This window comes from Hibiscus syriacus, unplaced genomic scaffold, assembly GCF_006381635.1.
Source record: "Hibiscus syriacus cultivar Baekdansim isolate YM2019G1 unplaced genomic scaffold, ASM638163v2 tig00111213_pilon, whole genome shotgun sequence".
Classification (NCBI taxonomy): domain Eukaryota; kingdom Viridiplantae; phylum Streptophyta; class Magnoliopsida; order Malvales; family Malvaceae; genus Hibiscus; species Hibiscus syriacus.
The window spans coordinates 934,133-955,803 of record NW_024063022.1 but is presented as its reverse complement, the minus strand read 5'-3'; the positions used below and the strand labels follow the sequence as shown (position 1 = coordinate 955,803).

Sequence of the window (21,671 nt, the reverse complement as noted above, 5' to 3'; positions counted from 1 at the left end):
TTTATAGTTTTTGGTATACCTATTATTACCTTGTTAGATACGGGGTCAACCCATTTTTATATTTGTCGTGAACTTATCCGAGAGAGTGCAATACTAGTAGAGGACTTAGAAATCAAGGTTCAAGTTTCGAGTCCTCTAGGATTAGATGTGATAGTATATAAGGTCTATCGTAGGTGCCCAATAAAGATTCAAGGATGGATATTTTCTACCGACTTGATGAAACCACCTTTATGAGAGTTTGGTGTGATCATTGGGATGGATTGACTATCCGAGCATGATGTGAGTCTAAGGTGTAGAGCTAGACAACTCAAACTTCGTAAGCCTAATGGAACTAAGGTCGTGATGCATAGCTAGGAGCTTAGTTGTGCCCCGGGGATTATTTCCGCCTTAGAGGCGCATAAGCTGGTAAGAACGAGTTGCGAGGTATTCTTAGCTCATGTAGTGAATACCCGTGTTTGAGCCCAGAGCTCATGGAGATTCATTTAGTGAAGGACTTTTTTGACGTGTTTTCAGAGGAGTTGCCAGGTTTACCACCAGACAGTGAACTAGAATTCGACATAGAGGTTATGCCAAGTTCTAGTCCGATGTCCATTGCTCCATACCGTATGGCACTGACAAATTTGAATCTTAAGTCTCAAATCCAAAAACTTCTAGATTGAGAATTTATCTGACCAAGGATCTCACTGTGGGGAGTGCCAGTGTTTTTCGTAAAAAAGAAAGATTGGTCAATGAGGTTGTGCATTGACTTACGAACTCAAATATTTCTTTATTCATACCTAGCCACCAATATAACTTACGAAGGTCTTGATACATATTTCTTCCACCCAGATGGACCAAAAACAGACTACAATGTGCCTCATCAAGGAACTTGTTCCATCCATATTCTACAATGGAAATGAGATAAGGTGACCATGGATTTCGTATTGGGTTACCATTGATGTGAAAGAAGCATGATGCCATCTGGGTATAGTTGACCGTTTGACCAAGGTTGCTCACTTTTTGCCAGTTCACATACACTTCACCCTGGAGAGGTTGGTTAGGTTGTACAAAGGGAAGTTAACTCCGCGCTTCATTAAACCCTTTGAGATTATTGAGAAAGTCAGACTCGTAGCTTACAAACTAGCATTTCCACTGAAAATGGAGTGAATCCATAATATTTTTCATGTTTTGATGCTTAGAAAGTATCATTCTGACCCTTCCCATGTCATTTTGTTAGAACAAATTGAAGAAAGTTAAGATACGACCTATGAGGAGAAGTCGATAAGAATCTTAGACCCAGAGGTCAAGGAGCTGAGAAAGAAGCGGATTCCTCTAGCAAAGGTCTCGTAGAGGAACCTGGAGACTAAGGAAGCAACTTAGGAGAATAATGTGGATATGCAACTTCAGTATCCGCACTTTTTCTACTCATGTAAATTTCAAGGATAAATTTCTTTTTAGGAAGTGAGAGTTGTAACACCCCGATTTTTGAGTTAGTAGCTTCTGGTAAAACTAAGTGGATATTAATTAGGCCAAGGAACCATTTAGGAGTGTTGAGTTAAGATTTAACTTGCTTTGGTTTGGTCTTGAGCCCAATAAGGCTATAAAGGGGTGTTTTTAAATTGTGTGTGGAAGGAGAAGTGTAAATAACCCCTATATTGTTTCGAAGGTTAAATACCATTAAAGAATGGTGATGTCAATGACCAGCCTTCTCATTTTCTCTTTTTCTTCCACCTTTGTCTTCTTCCCTTCTCTATTCAAATTTCATTATTCCTTTACTCTTTTTTGGCCAAGCAAAGTTGGGAACTTGTTTCTCAACAACCCCACCCAGAATAAAGAAGGTAATAATTGAAATAATCTTCTCAAGAGCTACAAATTAAGCTCATAACCTTAGAGTTTGGCCATGGTGGTCATAGTTGGGTTTTAGGAGGGTTTTGTGTTTTAGAACTTGTTAGTAGCTCTCAGATATCCCTAAACCTTAAGAGTTATACTCCTAACATTTTTAAGCTCTTAAGTGAGTTCATAACTCAATTTCATTGCTTGTTTTAGTGAGACAAGTGGGTGAAGGCTCCAAAAGCAAGGAGAAAGAGAATGTGGAGCTTGGGTGAGCCTTGAGTTGATTTTTCAGCTTATAGGTGCAAGGTAACATACTTCTAACCTCTCTCTACTACTTGTAAGTCAGCATGTGTTGTTTTTTTACTTGTTTTGGGTGTATGAGCCTTGGTGTGGACTTGGGGGGGTTTAAATGTATAAAAATGGGATTTGTTTTTATTTTTATTTAAAGTAATGACCTTTCATGTTCCTTATGTATGAAATAAGCTTTAAACACCATTTGGGGCATTGGGGACACTTTAGGATCAAATTGGAGGATTTTAGATGAGAGAAAACAAAGTTTATAGTTCGAGGGTATCGATACTATCAAAATAGTATGGATACTGCCCATCGAGTGAGGGAAAAATTCAAAGGAATTGTGAAAGTAGTATCAACACCCTGTCAAGGAGTATAGATACTGCTCAAGTTGTATCGATACTCGGGGATTAGTATCGATACTTAGGGCCATAATCAGAAACGTTAAAGGTAATTTTAGTATCGATACTTAAAGCAGTATTGATAATAAAGGTAGAGTATTGATACTTCCGATAAGGGTATCAGTATCTGGGTATTTGTTAAAACATCGAAAGTAATTTTGGTATCGATACCCATCAGAGTATCGATACTAAAGTGGGGGAGTATCGATACTCCTAAATGAGTATCGATTCTGAGTCTAATTTTTAAACATCAAAGGAAAATTTGGTACAGATACTCAAGGAGGTTACACGCAGTTAGTGTCGTGTTCGTGTTGTTATACTCGTATTTCATATTAATAATATCATACAAGTTATAAAATAAATCGAGTGCCCACCAATGCTTTGAATAAGTGATATAAGAGCTTGGTTCAAGGTTGGTTCGAATTCAAGTGATGGTGAAGATGGACAATATGATTTAACCACAAATCTTGCGATTGACAAAGGTAAATTATGAAAAATTGGAATATCCAAATGAAGGCGTTACTCAGTTCCCAATTGTTGGGATGTCATCGAGGAAGGCTAAGTTAAGCATGAAAATACAATAGCAGAAGCTGTAACGCTCCGATTTTTAAAGGCTGAATACCATTAAAGAATGGTAATATCAACGGGCAAACTTCTCATTTTCTATTTTTCATCCAACTTTGTATTCTTCCATTATCCATTCAAACTCCATTCTTCTTATTCTTTTTGTGGCCAAGAAAAGGTTAGAACTTATTTCTCAACATCCCTATCTAGGAATAGCAAAGGTAAGAATTGAAATCATCTTCTCATGAGCTCCAAATTAAGCTCACAACCTTAAAGTTTGGCCATGGTGGCCATAGTTGGGTTTTAGAAGGGTTTTGTGTTTTAGAACTTGTGGGTGGCTCTGAAATATCCCTAAACCTTAAGAGTCATATTCTAAACATTTCTAAGCCCTTAAGTGAGTTCATAACTCAATTTCATTGCTTGTTTTAGTGAAACAAGTGGGTGAAGGCTTCAAAAGCGAAGAGAAAGAAAAGGTGGTGCTTGGGTGAGGCTTGAGTTGATTTTTCAGCTTGTAGGTGCATGGTAACACACTTCTAACCTCTATATACTACTCGTAAGTCAGCATGTGTTGTTTGTTGCTTGTTTTGTGTGTATGAGCCTTGGTGTGGACTTGGGGGGTTTAAATGTATAAAAACGGGATTTATTGTTATTTATGTGTACAGTTATGACCTTTCATGTTTCTTATGTATGAAATAAGCTTTAAACACCATTTGGGGGCCTTGGGGACACTTTAGGAACAAATTGGAGGATTTTAGATAAGAAAAAACAAAGTTTCTAGTGTTAGGGTATCGCTACTGTCAAAACAGTATGGATACTGCCCATCGAGTGACGGAAAAATTCAAAGGAATTGTGAGAGTAGTATCGATACCCCATCATAGAGTAAAAATACAACTCAAGTTGTATCGATACTCGGGGCCTAGTATCAATACTCAGGGTCCTGATCAGAAATATCGAAGCTAATTTTTGTATTGGTACTCAAAGGAGTATCTATACCAAGGGTAGAGTATCGATTCTCCCCATAGGGGTATCAATACCAAGGTATTTTTAAAAATATTAAAAGTAATTTTGGTATCGATACCCATCGAAGTATCGATACGAAGGAGGGTGAATATCGATAATCCCAATTGAGTATCGATAATGCGTCTAATTTTCAAACATCGAAGTAAAATGTGGTACTGATAGTCAGAGAGGTATTGATACCATATGGAAGGGAAGTACCAATACCCAAGGGGGAATATCAATACAATTATGATTGTTTGGGTAATAAGATTAGCTTGAGATAATGGAGTGAAGTTGGGGTTGCATCGAGAATGGAAACTTTTTCAATAAAAAGACAAGTGTAATCCTTAATAATTGATTGATAACATAATGTCTAAATAATGTAAGATTCCATAAGACTTATGAACTTGTTTGATGCTCAAGAAACGATGAAGACACCCGAGTTACTTGAGTGATATTGTATATTAGAATGAGGATTATCCGGATATATCCAAACCAGTGTTATGAACTTTAAAATGCTAGTTAGATGGAGTGTCGATGCTCAGTGACCCGACCATATCCCTAATACTCTAGAGGAGTAGACTAGCCGAGTGAGCTTCTGATGCTATGTGACTTGGACCCAGCTCGAGGTTAATAGAGATACTGATGCTCAATGACCCATGTCTCGCTTATATTTCTCTATTAAGTAAAGAGGGGTGTGAGTTTTGTGATGCTAAATGACCCCAAGCTACCCTATTATGCTTACTTTTCTTGTGTGTTAGTATATACAAACGTTCATAACCATACTTGTAACATGCTTGCTTATTGAATAAATGTAGTATAGTTTGGTTATTTGTGTGGCACTGAGCTTCTGAAGCTCAGCGTATGGAATGTGTATTTGTATACAGGTTCTTAAGTGCCAGTCGAGGAGCACATCGCCAGATCTCAAATTTTCAAACTCAATCATCCTTGAGAGTATGTATCGAGTATTGTAGATGGCATGTACTTTCATAGAGCCTTGTTATTATTTGAGTCATAAACTCTATTTTGTACTAGTATATTTTAGAGACTAATGTAGGGAGCCCCCTCGTATTTATGAATATTTATATTTTGTAAATGTATAATGCTTGGGGTAATTGATAAAATATTTGAATATTAAATTGTTAAATGGTTTGCCACTTCGGTTGTTCAGTGTGACACTCTAATCATCTGGACTTCGTGTAAGATCAAATTAGGGTGTTATAGAAGTTTCCTTGACAATGAAGAGAAATAGGTACCGAAGGAATCCCACAAGAAAGAAAATAAGGCTTTGTTCTTTATTTTTCAAGGAGTTGAAGAATTAACATTTAAAGAAATCTCAGATGCGAAAACCCCAGAAAGATACATTTGCAATCTCTTAAAAATGAATTTGAAATGATAAAAATGAAAAATACAGAAAGCATAGATGATTATGTTAGCCATATAAAAATGATAGTAAATGAAATTAAAAGGAATGAAGAAACACTCGATGAAGTCAGAGTGATGGAAACAATTTTGTGCTCGCTGATACAAAAATTTGATTATGTGGTCATGGAAATCAAAGAATCAAAATATTTATCACATATATCTATCGATAAGCTTGTGGGTTTACTTCAAGCTCATGTGCAAAAGATGAAGTAAAATGAAGATTCTGAAAATTTAGCGCAAGATTTGTAAAGCAATATGAATGTCAATGAAGGTGAAGCTAGCAATAACTACACACGAGGTTGTGGTGGTTATCGTAGAAGATTTTGAGGTGGATGAGGAGTATATGGATGTGGTCGTCTCATATAGCACCCTTCAAACAATTAAAAATTACCAAATATCAGGTCGTGGATGAGGATTCAAAGCTCAAGCTCGAGATAGAGGTAGATATCAATAGGGAAATAAATCTCAGGTACAATTTTATAATTGCAATAAATATGGTCATTATAGTTATGATTATAGATATGTTCCCAAACAAGAAGAAAAAAATTATGTAGCGGAAGCTGATGAAGAAAATGTTAAAAAATCTCATGTTTTCCCAACTCCTAAAGGAAATAGAGAATTTAAGAAAAATATTTGGTATATCGATAATTGTGCCAGTAACTATATATGTGGCCTAATGGAGCTGTTTATGAAGTTAGATGAATCATCCATGGTCGAGTAACTTTTGGTGATGACTCGTATACAGAAATCAAAGGAAAATGTGAAGTCATGATTACTCAGAAAAATCGTGAAAAGAAGTACATCTTTGATGTATATTATGTACCGACTTTGAAAAGAAATAATATCAACCTTGGTCAACTCCTGAAAAAGGGATATGAAGTTTTGATGAAGAATCTCTCCCTTACTATCAAAAATAAAGAAGGAGAATTAATTGGCGAAGTTTATATGACTCGAAACCATCTCTTTATCATTGACATCGAGTCAGAAGAAGTCAAGTGCATGAAGATAACAATTACATATAATTCATGGTTATGGTATTTACGACATGGGCATCTTGGTTTCTTAGGCCTAAAGTTGTTATCGAAAGCAAATATGGTGAAAGGACTGTCAGAAATTAACCATCCAGATCAATTATGTGAGGCTCGCATCAAATGAAAGCAACATAGACAAAGCTTCAAAGTTGGGAGATCTTGGTGAGCCCAAAGGCCTTTGGAGATTGTGCACACAGATATAACTACTCCATTTAATATACAATCACTTGGAGGTAACATGTACTATATAACTTTTATTGATGATTTTAGTTGAAAGAGTTAGGTTTATATTTTGAAAGAAAAATCAGAAGCATTGAATAAATTATAAGAATTTAATGCGATGACGAAAAAGCAAAGTGGTCAAAATTTAAAGATACTCAATCAGATAGAGGGGACGAGTATACATCAGATTTATTTGAAGATTTTTGCAAAGAGCATGGAATTAACCATCAGCTAACAGTTAGATATACTCCTTTACAAAATAAAGTTGCAGAGAGAAAGACATGACTTTCTGGGCCAAAAATATTCGATGTGTAGTTTACATGTTAAACCTATGTCCAACCAAAAGTGTGAAATACATGACTCCAAATGAATCATGAATCGGTAAAAAACTGGGGGTTAGACACCTCAAAATTTTAGGGTGCATCGCATATGCACATGTTACTGAGCAGACCAGAAAAAAGCTTGATGACATAGGATAGAAATTCATTTTCATCAGCTATAATGAAAGAAGCAAGGCCTATAGGCTTTATAATCCTCTTACCAATAAGGTAATGATTTCAAGACATGTCGAGTTCGACGAGGCAAAATATTGAAAATGGAGCAGAGAAGACAAGAAAGCTGAAGAACTTTTTTTAATGAAGATAAAGATGATGACATTCTTATCGATCAAGACGAACAAGATGATTATCAAGGTCCTCAACAAAATTCAAATGCATCACCATCAACAAGCAACGTTAGTGGTAACAACGAACAATAAAATCCTAAAATACCTCCTATAGATCTTCGAAGATCTACAAGAGAAAGAAGGATACCATAAAGGTACAATAATTATGAATTACAAAATGTTTCACTTTTCTACTTACTTGCAAACAGTGATTCAATAAAAAATGAAGAATTAATTGAAGATGACAAGTGGAAAAAGACTCGAAATGAGAAATCAAGTTTGAGGGTGACGGCTGGAATCAAACTTGATTTTGGATGTTGGTAAGACACTTGAAAAATTGAAGAATGATGGAAGCAATACTTATGTGATAAGAATTGAAACGTGGAAAATATTGGTTTAAAGAAGCAACAAAAATCACATACAATTTGGATAAGAATGATGCGACAAAACATGGATGAAGTGGGAACATTTGAAGGCTTCTTAATGTTTGGAAATCTAATGAAGCATCTGGAAATATGATATGATATCAACGTGGATGGCAACAAGCAGGTGAATAATTTGGCAGCAGCTCACATAATCCTTAACAATTAAGATGAAGATAAGCTATATTAATTATAAGATTTTACTACGACAAGGAAGAACAAAGCAACAACTAAGGTGGTAAATTTATCTTATATATATGTGTGTATTTGACTTAAGTTATGCAATAAGTATGTGTCTGAGAAAACAAAAATAAAAGAGTAAAAAATAAATAAATAAGAGAGATAGTAAGAAAGTTTAGCAAAACTTTGTTGTGTGGTGTTTTTAAATTAGCTATAGTTAGTGTCATGTTCGTATTGTTATACTCGCATTTCGTATTAATAATATCGTACTAATATAAAACTCAATACTCTTCAAATGTCTTCCTTCTAACTAGGTTTATCTTTTTTTCTTTACTTTTGCTTCTATGTTCATCTTGGTTTTCATCTATTTATGTATTATTCTTGTTGGCATGAATTTTTTAGAAGTGGGCAAGATGAGTTTTCATTACAACAAGGAGAAGTTTATGTTAATCAATCCCATATTTTCTTTAACAATGCATGTAATATACAATCCAAGGAAAAGAGGAAGATAAATGAAAGCAACATCAATAACGACGACGATCAATTCATATTCTTTACAAACGCAAACACCTTAATTAATAAACATTTCTCACCTCCAAAGATCCAATGGAGTCTTCGCTTATCTTTTGGCGATCAATAGCAACATTTAGAGCAAAAGGAAAATCAAAGTTACGAATACTAACATCAAAATCTTGTTCTAAACTCACCTGTTTTTTTTCTCTATAAAATCTGATGATTTGAGTACCTAAATCAAAAGCCAGAGAGAATAATTGGACCAATTCCTTCAACCTTAGGCACATTAGATTTTTTGTTTGAGGAAAAATTGTAATAATGTTTTTAAAAAAATAGTGTTAAAGAGGGAGGCATTGCGACATATGTTAGTGGAGAAAAGGCATAAGCACTACCAAGCGTCACTGACTGAAGAATTGATGGTGAAGGGTTTGAGGGATAAAGAAGTAGAGAAAGCAAAGTGTCGAAACACAGAGTTTGAGGCACACGTTGCACAACTTAGCTTAGAGGCACAGGTTTGGCAAGCAAAAGCCAAGGTGCAAGAAGCAACAACGAATTCGTTACAAGCTCCAATAGTTGAGAATGTTAGTGATTATTTGTGTAATTTATCCTTTCTAATTTTATATATTTACTATGTCACGTTAATAATTTATTATAGTCCAATGACAATTAACCTTTAGTGATCACTTTTTAATTAAATAAAAATAAAAGTAACCAAATTTTATTTATTTTTAATTCATTAAAGAAATATGTATAAATTTTGAACGAAAGTGATCATTCTTATAATTTATCATTATTTGAATTATTTCATGAATAGTTGGTAAAACTTAATAAAATACTTGATATCTCAAAAATTGGCTTAAGTAAAAAAAACACACACACTTAAAATTATTGAAATTTAATTGAATCCGTATTCAAAAAAGTAGACTAATTATAATATCATTTTAGATACTATAATTAATTAAGTATCTCTAATTGTAAAAAATAACTTAAAGTTTTGATGGTATTTAAATATATTAAAGATCGAATTGTAAAATTCAATTTGATTTTAACTTAGAAAATCAAATAATTTAAATTGATATTTTCTTTATTTTCTAAAATTAAATCAAAGTTAACACACCTTTATACGGGTAATTAAATTACAAAATTAAGTAAAAATTACAAGTAAAAGATAAAGGTCAACAAAAGGAATCTATTATATTGAAAGAAAGCATAGTTGGATGACTTGACTTGAATTAATCACCTTTATACGGACCTACTATTAATTGACTGGCCGTATATTTACGTATATATTCAGCAGGCCCTTCATCATCCTATCCCTATTCCTTCATCTACCTAATTTTCTTTTGAATCTAAATCCATGGCCTTCCTACTATTCAATCCTCCATCTTCAACCTTATTATCTCTCAGTTTTAAAGTTTCCTCTTCCTTGAAGCCCCGAAAGATGCCATCTCCCATCCCAATGACGAAAACAGTTCTGGCAACGGACATTATCATTGACTTGGGCAAACACAAAGGGGAGATACTCAGCACTCTCCCTTCCAATTATCTTCGTTCGGAGTCAAAGAACCTCCGCGCTGGCGACAACGAGCGATGGGTGAAGCTGGCTGATCAAGTGCTAGAAGACCCAATTTATCGGGATAGAATCAAGTGGGAACTCACCGAGAATGTTTTGAACGGAAACAATGCGAGAGGGATTGCGAGGAGTTCGGTTTCATTGTTATTGGAGATGTTAGAGTTTGACTCGAATTTAAAGTGGCGCAAATGAATTAATATATAAATATTGGGAAAATAGGAAACTCAGTTTGATTAAAAGTAGAAAACTTTATTAAAGTAGATTTCTACTTTATTTAGTTTTCTTATGTAATCAAATATATATCCCTATAAATAGATACTTAGGGTCAGGGGCAGAAATCAAGTTCTTTTCTTTCACCAAAATCCTCTTGTATTTTCTTCATTCATATTATAAAATTCTTCTCATATGACCGTTGTTTTTCCCTTTTGGGTTTTCCATGTAAATCCTGGTGTTATTTGTTTTTCCTTTTCGATTTTGTTTATTTGTTTGTCGATAATCATCATTTCGATGTTATAACAAATTGATTTCAAAGCTTAGGGTTCAAGATTATGGAAACAATGAAGTATGATATTTCGTTGTTGGATCGAAACACCAGGTTCTCGCTATGGCAGGTAAAGATTCGGGATGTTCTTGCACAGTTAGATCTCGATGATATAATAGAAGAATTTAATGAGAAGCTGGTAACACAATGGACGAATGAGGAAAAACGGAAGGATCATAAAGCTCTTTCTCAGATTCATTTACATTTGTCAAATCATTATCTCTGATCTAGAGACCCTAGAAGTGAATTATGATCAAGAAGACTTAGGACTGATCCTCATATGTTCGCTGCCTCCTTCCTACTCGTCTTTCAGAGATACAATCTTTTACAGTCACGAAACACTCACTCTTGAAGAAGTTTACAGTGGCATGCACTTGTTTGACAAGATGAAATATATTGAATATGGTTCTGATCTTTAGACAGATGGTCTCGTAATGCATGAATCGACTAGATCAAACAGTGGGAGAAAAGGCGAGCGTTCTTCTGATAATATTGGAAGGGGTAGATCAAAATCTTCCAACCAAGGTAAAACTTGTCACTATTATAAAAAGAAAGATCATGTTAAATCAAAGTGTTATAAGTTGCAAAATACAATCAAAAGAGAAGCTGAAGAGCAGAACTATGGGAAATCTAGTGAGGTCGGTATAGTATAGGAGTATGATGATGGAGAACTCCTAGTTGTGGTTGATGACAACTTTATAACAAGTGATGAGTGGATACTTGACTTTGGTAGTAGTTTTCATATAAGTCATAATCGTGACTAGTTTGTGATGTATGAAGCTGCTTCTACAGGTGATGTATTTTTGGGAAATAATATCCTTTGTAAAGTCACAAGTATTGGAACAATCAAGATTAAGATGTCCGATGGGATTGTTTGAACACTTTGTAATGTGGGACATATTCTATATTTGAGTAGAAATCTAATTTCGTTAGGTACTCTAGATTCAAAAGGGTACAAATTCTCCAGTGAATGTGGATCTATGAAAATATGCAAGGACTCTCTTGTTTTGTTAAAAGGGCAGAGAAAGACTACCAAGTTTTATGTTCTACAGGGTTCAACAGTTTTAGATAATGCAGTTGGTGTTTCATCCACCGTGTCAAATAACGATGTTGAAAAAAATAACCGTGGGTAGAACGGTTATGTGAAGTAAAAAGAGTTCAATTTCGTTAATATGATGAATTTGAAGATATAATTATCATTGATGATCGGGATCGTGTTGTGCATGATATTGCTCGTGGTGAAACATTTGTGAGAAAAGTTGGCACTTATGATAAACATGTCGATGTGAAGACTAAATCCAAGACTAAGAAAGCTTGGATTTAGTCGGTGTCAATTACTAAAGATTACCCCTTTGAGAGGTGTTGTGGAAGAGGTGGAGAACTTGTTCATTGAAGTGAAGAATTATTTTTGTTGAGTTCAGGTGTCACATCGAATTTGGGTGTTTTGTCTCGAAACCTTTGCACTTTCAGAATTCGTGTCAAGATGGAGATTTGTTAGAGTTTGACTCGAATTCAAAGTGACACAAATTAATTAATATATAAATATTGGGAAAGTAGGAAACCCAGTTTGATTAAAATTAGAAATCTTTATTAAAGTAGATTTCTATTTTATTTAGTTTTCCTTGGTAATGAAATATCCATCCCTATAAATATATACTAATGGTCAGGGTTAGAAATCAAGTTTTTTTCTTTCACCAAAATCCTATTGTATTTTGTTCCTTCATAATAGTAAATTTCTTCCCCTCTACCTGTGGTTTTTCCCTTTTGGGTTTTCCTCGTAAATCATGGTGTTCTTTTGTTTTTCCTTTTTGATCGTGTTTATTTGTTAACCGATAATCATCATTCCGATATTATAACAGGAGATGAGTGAAAGGTTCGGTTGGGATAACGAGGATAAAGATGGTTGGAGTATGGTTTTGTTTGAGCTTCTGGGGACCAGTAATGGTGGAAGGTTATCGAGAATATGGGTTAACAATGGAGGGTATAGAGAAGCTAAACAAGCCAATAGTGGAGATGGGGAAAAGATGAGGTTGAAGAAACAAGGGGAGAGTGTGAAAGGGTCTGAGATGGTGGACAATTTTAACCCATTTCCTGGTCGTCAAGCTCTCCTTAACAAGGTACTCAAGAATTGTGGAGGATTTTTGAAATATTTTTTTAATAAAAAACTCTAATCTTTCATTTTGTAATATCTTACCTGCCCCAGATGATGAATAAACATAAAAAGTTACCACCATTGTTCAACAACTAAAACAAAGATGAAACATTTTTTAAGATAACAAATTAAGGGTTCGTTTGTTTCACGTAAAATGTTTTCTGGAAAACGTTTTCCTCATTTTCCAGTGTTTGGTTGGAGGAAAACTGGATGCTCAACATAAAACATTTTCCTGGTCAACATAATTTCCTTTGTGTAGTTTTCACTTCAAAGAATAAATTCTCAAAATAATTTTATTTTATGAATTTAATATTAATAAAATATTTTAATATCATTTTAATCAAAATATTAATTATTAAAATATTTAAAATATATTTATTAATATTTCTAATAATATAATATTATAATTAAATAATCAATTATATAATAATAATATAAGATATTATATTTTTATTTTAATAATATATAATAAATTATTAATACAATTTATATTATTTATTGAAAACATGTGATATTTTCTTTGTCCATTGGCAAATACAAGGACGAGGTAATGTGTGTTGTTGTCCGTATGCATGCTAGCCATCTACTTCTTGGAAGACCATAGCAATACGACAAAAGGACTATCCATGATTGTTTTACCAATCAATATTCGTTCAACCATTAAGGGAATAAGATTATCCTTACTCTTTTGACACCAAAACAAGTTCAGAATGACCAGATAAAAATGAAACAAAATGTTGAGGCTATGAGGAAAGGAAAGGCAATAGCAAGCACGGAGGAAACTGATATGAGAACAAGTGCTTATTCTTCAATGTGCTTGATACGAGAAACTGAACGCAAGGTTGAAGATGATTATTCTAACTTTGAAAATGCATATTTTTCTTTGACATTTATTAACATGTACCAAGAGACACCATTCGTCAAAATGAAGGTTTAGAAGATGTGACCTTTGGAAATCCAAAAGATGTGTCCATTGAGAAGCAAAAGGACTCAATTTTTTGTTCAAAGGACATGAACTTAGAATGACCAACAGACGTGACTCATGAGGACTCAATGATCATGCCTATTGGAAAATTATGGGACACCACTTTTGGGATGCAAGAGACCTAAATTTTCAAAGCAAAATTACATGGACATATCTCAAACAAGTACCTATTGAAGAGATCCCCATTTTTGACAAAACAACAACTATAGGATGGATGAATGTTAAAGAGAAACCACATTTTAATTTGAGGATAAATCACTTTAAAGAAGGGTGATGATGTGATCCAAATCAGCAACATGAATGTCCTTGCATCTCCAACCTTTCACAATAATCAAAGGGGGATTTTCTCTAATTTATTCTTTCTTTATACCATAGTTATAATAATAGTTTACATACATTACATTTATAGTTATGATGATGATGTTATGTAATGTATGAAGTTACTATTATAAACCACATATTTATACATTTATATCATACATTACTTAGCTAATAACATGATTTCTTTTGTAGATGCATATTCGACCACATAAATGAGCTAACTTAAAGCTAGCATTGGAGTCCACGAGCTAAGGAAACATGACTAGGACAACTCCGGAACAAATCAAGAACATTTTGGGACAAAGTTGCCAGCTGACCCCTAGCTCATAGCTGACTTAAGCTAGCTAGAGACCTCATTTCAACTGGAGAGTTGCACCATCACCATCACCACACAGAGTACTTCAAATATAGTGTAGGTTAATTTTTGTGAATTCCTACCATTTCACGAAGAGTTGCCATTCCAAGAGGTGCCCTTTCACAAGGAGCTATCCTAAGACTCACCCACATGCCCTTCGTCTATGGTCAGCTCATCTTCATCTCATACACATGGGAAGTAGCTAAAATGATGAAAGGTTGTGATGTGATCCAATTCAGCATCATGTTTACATTGGTTATTCCAACCTTTCAAGGGAAGAAACTTTCTATCTTTACACATAATAATGCTTATTTCACATGCCATAACATAGTTATATACATTTATTACATATATAGTTATAATGATAACTTATTTATTACTTTGTGAGATATAAGTTATTATTATATATAATATGGTACACATTTCCATATTATATACATTATATAAGTTCATATACTTAACTTATTTCTTTATGTTATGTGTGTAGGTATATTCGACCACAACTTGGGAGCTATATTGAGCTAAATGGAGCATGCAACAACAAGGAAACTTATATGGGGATGTTTAAGAGAGCATAAGGAACAATTGGTGAGAAGTTGTCCGGAGACCCACAAGCTCATAGCTGAAGATTTGAGCTACAAGATGACTTCAATTCAGCTTGGGAGCTACACCATCATCATCACCACTTAGGACACTTCAAATATGTCCTAAGTCAAAATTTGTGAAATCGTACCTTTTCGCGAATAGTTGCCACCTCAAGAGGTACCTTTTCATAAGGAGCTGCCATAATGTTCACCATACTACATTCACCTATGGCCAGCTCATTCACCTCTAAACTAGCTTAAACATGAAAGGATACATTTCCAAACATTGTGGCCTTTCATGAATGATGATGCCCATGAACATGCCCTTTCATCAAGGAGCACGATGGTGAAGATATTATATCCATTGAAGGCTTAAATCACCAAGAGACATGATATAAAGCTCCATGCCTATTCGACCATACCACATGCCTTGCACATGAGAGTTTCTTTATTGGCGTGCTTGAGATACAACATCACCACCATCTCCATTTCAACATCAACGCCATCAACATCATTCATCATGACCATCAACACCTTCCTAATTTCGTAACCTTCTCTTTAATTTCTTTCCATTTCATTACTTCTATTATTTAAGCCCATTATTAATCTTATTTTCTTTTTTTATTTTTGTTACATCCCAAACTTATAATTTAAGGACATCAATACTTGTCAATCCTAGATCGGGACACAATAAGGCTATCTACTCACTTCCATCAAAGTGTGTAGATTCAGCCTTACATCAAGTGGTATTCAGAGCATAATTGGATTGACAACAAAAGTGTCATTGACGTGCAAACAATAAAAGAAAAAAGAAAAAGAAATTCAGAAAGAAAAGAAAGCCTCCTACAAAAATCAAGGGAGTTCAAAGAAAAAGAGAAGGAAAAAAATCAGAAAAAAGAAGAGAAAGAGAATTTCAAAGAAAAGAAAAAGCTAAGGAAATTACTATACTATTGCAAGTACATCAAAGAGGCATATCTGCAATAGAGAAGATAACCTTATTGTTTCTTGTGAAAGGTTGCAGTAAGTGTTGTTTCTTGAATTGTAAGTCACCTATTCTTTTCTTTATTTTCATTTTTCCTTGTCTTCAACCTTTCATTCTTTCATTATCTTTTTAATCCTTTCTTATACCTTTCAATTTCTATTTTATTTTCTACCCTAACCTATTTGCAACTGACGCACACAAGAAGAGAATTAACTTGTTCTAATCTTGAGTAAGTTCTTCAAAGGACTTAACAAGAGATATCAAGAGGAAAAAGGCTAATTGAGTGAGTGAGATCAGAAGGGGAATTATTAAAATCCAAATTATATTCCCGAGAGTAAACACGAGTGTTGAGTGGAGTGATCATAATTTTCTTTGGAGTGAACTTGTGAGGCTTTTTGAGTATGCTGGTAAGGTTTACTTTTGTTTTATTTGTTTACTAACCATGTCTCAAAGTCCTAAAGGAAATGCAGGTCAACCAAACTTACAAATACAAGCATTGATTAGAGAAATGATGAGAATGTTTCGTTCAGAATTTGATGCTCTTCATGATAAACTAAACCAAAGATGAGAGTAACCCCAAGCTCAAAACAATGACACTCCTCGGAGGCAACAACCTCTTCCAGAAGATGTTATTCTAGACAATTATTATGAAGAAGAACCAACAATGATACAAGGACCTAGGCGTGCCATTGTTGATGATAACATGAGCAACATTAAAATCGAGATTCCTCAATTCCAAGGGAAAACTGATCCTGAAGCCTATCTTGAATGGGAAAGCAAAGTGGAACATGTTTTTAGTTACCATAATTATTCCAAAGAAAATGAGATTGGTAGCCATGGAATTTGTCGATTATGCTTTGATATGGTGGGATCAACTTACTATTACCAGAAGGAGGAATGGTGAAAGACCAATCTCAACATGGCTTGAAATGAAAAGTATCATGCGTAAACGTTTCATTCCAGTTCATTATCATCGAGAATTGTTTCACAAATTGTAGAGCCTTAAACAAGGCCAACGAAGTGTAGAGGATTACTATAAGGAGATGGAAGTGGAAATAATCCAAGTAAATATTGAGGAGGATCGTGAAGCAAACATGGCTAGGTTTCTTGCCAGACTCAATCCAGAAATTACCAATACTTTGGAGTTGTACCATTACATAGAGATTGATGAAATGGTGCAAATGGCTATGAAAATAGAAAGGTAACTACGGAGAATATATATATATCTCACACTACCATGCCTACACCTTCAAGATGGAGTCCAAACAACTTGAAGAAATCTACCCTTACTCCTACCAAAGAGAAGGCCGAATCATGCGTCACAACTCAACAAAGATAAATGAGAAAAAGAGACCCCTGAACGATCAAGAGACATTCAGTGCTTTAAATGTCTTGGGAGAGGGCATGTTTCTACACAATGTCCTAATCGAAACACCATGTTACTACTTGGAAATGGTGACATTGAATCTTACCATGAAGAGGAAGAAGCATCACCAACCAAAGTCAAGGAAGAAGCAGAAATTGGTGCTCCTGTGGAAGGCAAAGCCCTAGTGATTAAAAGAAGTCTGAGTGCTGAAATGGTAGAGGACAATGCACAACGGGAACACATCTTTCATACCCGATGCCATGTGAATGAAAAGGTATGTTTCATGATCATAGACAGTTGAAGTTGTACCAATGTGGCAAGTACCATCATGGTGGAGAAATTGGGCTTGAAAACGTTGAAGAATCCAAATCCCTATAAATTACAATGGCTCAACGAACGAGGAGAACTTAACGTCAATAAATAGGTGATGGTTTCTTTTTCAATTGGAAAGTACAAGGACGAGGTTATGTGTGATGTTGTTCCTATGCATGCTAGCCATTTACTTCTTGAAAGACCATGGCAATATGATAAGAGGACAATCCATGATTGTTTTACCAATCAATTTTTGTTCAACCATGAAGGAAAGAAGATTATCCTAACACCTTTGATGCCTAAGCAAGTCCAAATTGATCAAATCAAGATGAAACAGAGTGTTGAGGCCATGAGAAAAGGAAAATCTACGACAAACAAGGAGGAAACTAGTCTAAAAACAAGTGCTTATACATCTAAGTGCTTGCTACAAAAATGCTTATTTTCGAGACTCAAGATTGATGAAGATTTTTCTAATATTGAAATTGCAGAAATTTTCTTTGACTTGCAAGGATGTCCCAAGCAACACAACTTATCAATTTAGGAGGCAAAAGGACATGACCTTTCAAGAATCAAGAGTTGCTCCTAATGAAATACAAAGGGAGGTGATTCTTCATCCCAAGGACGTGACTTATTAGAATTATAAGGACATCACCATTCCAATAGTCATCACCTTTCTTGATTCAACGCATACATCTATTGAGGAACCAAGTGATATGACTTTTGGAATGATAAAGGACATAAACGTTAAAGGCAAAATGTCTTCAATAGAGATGAACTTTGAACATTCATCTAACAGGGAGAACACTTTAATTTTACTTATGTATGATCACATTTTTACTAATGAAAGTTTCTTTCTTTCCAGATCATGGACTATCAAATCATTCATTCAAAGGACATGAACCTTTCATAAAGGTACTTGGTGAATTCATTGAATGGAAGGACACTAAGAAAAGAAAACCTTTCGATTTGAGGGCAAATCAATTAAAAGAAGGGGAGGATGATGTGATCCAATTCAACATCATGTTTACATTGGTTATTCCAACCTTTCAAGGGAAGAAACTTTCTATCTTTACACATAATAATGCCTATTTCACATGCCATAACATAGTTATATACATATATTACATATATAATTATAATGATAACTTATTCATTACTTTGTGAGATATAATTTATTATTATATATATACTATGGTACACATTTCCATATTATATACATTATATAAGTTCATATACTTAACTTATTTCTTTATGTTATGTGTGTAAGTACATTCAACCACAACTTGGGAGCTATATTGGAGCTAAATGAAGCATGCAACAATAAGGAAACTTATATGGGGTTGTTTAGGAGAGCATAAGGAACAATTGGTGAGAAGTTATCCGGAGACCCATGAGCTCATAGCTGGATTGAGATGAAGATTTGAGACAAGATGACTTCAATTCAGCTGGGGAGCTACACCATCATCATCACCACTTAGGACACTTCAAATATGTCGCGAATAGTTGCCATCTCAAGAGGTATATTTTCACAAGGAGCTGCCATAATGTTCACCATGCTACATTCACCTATGGCCAGCTCACCTCCAGCTTATTCACCTCTGAACTAGCTCAAACATGAAAGGTTACTTTTCCAAATATTGTGACATTTCATGAATGATGCTGTCCATGAACATGCGCTTTCATCAAGGAGCACGATGGTGAAGAAATTATATCTATTGGAGGCTTAAATCACCAAGAGAAATGAGATGAAGCTCCATGCCTATTCGACCACACCACATGCCTTGCACATGAGAGTTTTGGCACCAAGTTGAGGAGGCACATCATCATACGACCAAGGGAGATGTTCCCTCATCCTTACTGAAACATCAAGTCCCTTTAGGAAGGGTTAGCCGAACCAACACCAAGCTTATGGACATATCTCTTTATTCAATTAGTTATGTATTTTCATTAAGAGACATGTACTAGCCGAAACACTATGTAACCATTCGGTTAAGCCCTCTCATTTCCTATAAATTGAGAGGCTTGCCATAATTTGTAATCATCTCATTCATAATATAAAACAAACCTTGTGAGTTTAATCTCTCTTCAAAGTTCTTTGTGAACTTTATCGATCAAGCAAGTATAATTCATATACTTGTGGCGTCACTCCTTCCACCTTGATTCCTAAATTCCTAGATTGTTATCTAGCGGGTTGAAGACACTTTAACCACCCCTCAAGCAAGTTTGTGAAGATCGGGATTGTGCTTCCTAGCATAGTTTCTTCTTTGGCGTGCTTGAGATACAACATCAAATCCATCAACATCATTCATCAAGACCATCAACACCTTCCTAATTCCGCAACCATCTCTTTATTTCTTTCCAGTTCATTACTTCTGTTATATCACCATTTCTTAAGCTGATTATTAATCTTATTTTCTTTTTTTTATTTTTGTTGTAGCCCAAACTTATAATTCATGGTCATCAATACTTGTCAATCCTAGATCGGGAAACAATAAGGCTATCTACTCACTTCCATCAAATCGTATAGATTCAGCCTTACAAAAATGTGACCTTTCATGACAAGTTGCTGCCCATTGGATGCATGTCACATAGGTACATATTGGAAGCCAAGTCATGTCTAGGTTGCTGCCTATTTTCTTTCCATGGATGAGCCAACATAGCAAGCATCTTATGACCCATGTGAGTGCCTCATGATCAGCCCACTCACGTACCATACGTGTGGATCAATTTGGGCACCAAAGTGAAGGGACTTCTCTATATTCGGCCAAAGCAAGGTGTTTCTTCAAGTTGGTGCCAAGATGAACCAACAAGGAGACCATTCGGCCAATGACATCTCCCTTCATTAAAACGTCATACATTTTCATTTAAAAGTCATGTATAACATGTAATTATTCAGCCAAACCCTTGCAAGCCTATAAATAGGGTTTGACATTTCATTTGTACTCAACCCTTTTGATAATATAAATATTGTGAGATTATTCTCTCTTCAAGTTCTTTTTAGAACTATATCGATTAAGCACGCTTCTAAAGTTTGTGGCGTCAATCCCTTCCATTGATACTTCGAGTTCCTATTTCTAATAACTAGTGGGTTAAAGTCCTTTCATACCATCCCTTATTTAAGTGTATAAAGAACGGGATTAAACTTCTTATAGTTTTGCTTCCTCTTTAGCTTACTTAAGTTACTACTTAAACCATCACCATATTCCATCACCTTCACGCCAACATCATCACCATTTCATTATCATTCTTTCACCATTCAATCATCCTTCATCTATCATCAAAGTCAACGTCCATTGTCACCTTTGGAGGCCGATACATTGCATTTGAAGGAGATTTCTACAACACTTCCGCAACCTATCTTTGATAACATTTTCTATCCCTTTCTTTTCCTTCAATTTCCATTTCCTTTTCCTTTCTTAACATTTCATTTCTTTCTTCCATTTCTTATTTTATATTTCCATTTTAATCATTTATTTCTTTTAATTGTGCAGATTACTTATATATTCAAGTGTAGCATTTGGTGTCTCTCCTAGATCGGGAAACAACAAGGCTGCCAACTTCTCCATCATTGAAAAAGCTTGGATAGCCTTATATCACCAAACCATTCTCTTTGAGCCATTCACTTATCCTTGTATCTCTAACATTTCATAACATTCAAAAGGGGACTTTCTCTAACTTATTCTTTCCTTATACAATGATTATAATAATAGTTTACATATAATACATCTATAACTATGATGATAACATTTCATTCATTATTATGTGATGCATGAAGTTATTAATATAGATCACATCTTTATATGTTTATTACTTAAACTACTTATCGTATATTATGTTTTCTTTTGAAGATACATAGGCAGCCACATGATGGGAGCTGACTTAAGCTAGAATTGGAGTCCAAGAGTTATGGCCACATGACTAAGACAACTCTGGGACAACTAAAGATCATTTTGGAGAAAAGTTGTCAGCTACACTC

The 21,671-nt window shown here is 34.7% G+C and overlaps 1 pseudogene; it reads left to right on the top strand.

Annotated features, from left to right (window-relative positions):
* Positions 1–470: 470 nt before the first annotated feature.
* Positions 471–10,289, top strand: LOC120156199 (annotated as a pseudogene).
* Positions 10,290–21,671: the final 11,382 nt, after the last annotated feature.